This window comes from Belonocnema kinseyi, chromosome 3 (genome assembly GCF_010883055.1).
Source record: "Belonocnema kinseyi isolate 2016_QV_RU_SX_M_011 chromosome 3, B_treatae_v1, whole genome shotgun sequence".
Lineage (NCBI taxonomy): Eukaryota > Metazoa > Arthropoda > Insecta > Hymenoptera > Cynipidae > Belonocnema > Belonocnema kinseyi.
The window spans coordinates 162,024,069-162,025,883 of NC_046659.1; positions in this window are offsets into that span (position 1 = coordinate 162,024,069).

The window sequence follows — 1,815 nt, forward strand, 5'->3', positions numbered from 1 at the left end:
AAATGGACAATAAAACCAAAAAATGAGACACTGTGTAGTTTTTATTTTGTCCCGGACATGAGTCTGAAAATAATGTTATGCTGTTGAACTTGTCTTTAGAAACTTCTTTTACTACCGCGTATTTGATAAAACTACAAACAGAGTTAGCACCCTTCTTTACAATTCCCTCAAGAATAGGGAACATGTAACTCTGGTTCGTAGTATGTACATGTACGTTAAATAGAAAAGGCCATGCTAAACGTAGGTAAAACTGCGCGGACACGGGTATTTTTGGTAGTGGCAAATTCTGTGCAAAATCAAATTCACAGCATAGACTATTATTTTCGGAGAGTATTTGCTTTTTCAACTTCAAATAAATTTCAGCATTGTTTTTGTGATTAATTACTTCTTCGTTTACCTCTCCACTTGTCTCGTTTTTGTAGTAAGTATTGCACACGTTAGTTCTAGGTAATTTAAAACTGAAGCCAACATTTCTGTTAAAATACTTAAAATAAACGGTTTGACTTATTGTCAATTTAGCTCCCGTTTTTTCTTTATAATATTTTCCGAATAATTCGTAAAGTTCTACAAGATTTAATGAAGGATTATCAAAATATTTTAGGTTGGTAGAATTTCGTTTGTAATGTGAACTGTGATGTGGAATTGATTCGCAATGCTCTTCAATCATTTTTTTTTTTAATTTTCTGTTAATTTAAGACAACTTTCGCGTACTCCATCTGCCAAAATTTTTAAAGGCTGCTTATTTAAAATCTTTTTTTGAACATTTTCAACTCTTCTTTTGCCTAAACATAGAAAAGCACAAAAAAAAATCTTACAAATCGGAACATTTTCTTCGTCAGTAGGAAATTAATATATCCAATGAATTAACCGTCCTAGTTTTTCACCTGCATTCATTTGGATAGGATCCTTGCATTTTAACAATCCTCTGAGAAACACATTTTGTTCATTATAGTTCCCGAAATTCAAAAAATTTGTATGTACTTTTTCTTGTTGAACATTTGAAAACTTTTGGTAACATTTTTCTCCATAGCAGGATTCAATAGGTTTGAAAGATCTCTCTGGGATTAGAATATCTTTAGCAATACCGTCTTTTTTAGTTTTAGACTTTGTAATGTATTCTTTTCCCTAAAGAAATAACAAATAATGCTATTAAATTCGTCATTAAAAATTTAAAATAATCACTTCAGACTATCTACATATTATATATAGTTCAGTAAAAGAATTATTTAAAAAATCAAGAATAAAAAAAGTCATAAAATATTAAGTTTATGATTAAAATTTATTTAAAAATTGTATTGACGGTTTCCAATCGTACCTGATTTCTGGAACATTTTTTCTTATTTTTAATCCACGAATCTTCATTTCTAGTTCTTTTTCTACCTTGTTTCATTTTAATATATTTTTCTTTTCAATTAATATTCTCAAAAATATCTCAAAAATCTCAATAATCTCAAAAAAAAAAAATGCTTTTCCAACTATTATAAGAAACAATCACTTCGCTGATTCTATGCTTTATTTGTAGAATTTCATAGAAGATGACAAAAAAGTTACTGTTGTGCATCTGTTTTGGTAAGATTGACTTGACCTTCACGTCGTTCGCTGCAGCGCGTACGTAGCTGGCCAGGCACGTTTTTGGGCAGCGTCAATATTACCGCTTGGATTTTAAAACATTCATAATTTTTGAACTATTCACCCAATTGATCTAAAACTTTTCAGAAAACTTCTTTGAACCTTAATGAACAACTTTCTCACTGAAAGCTTTTCGTAACTTAAAATTCGTTCGCTAAACGAGGCGCTTGAAGGTTAAAATTCATG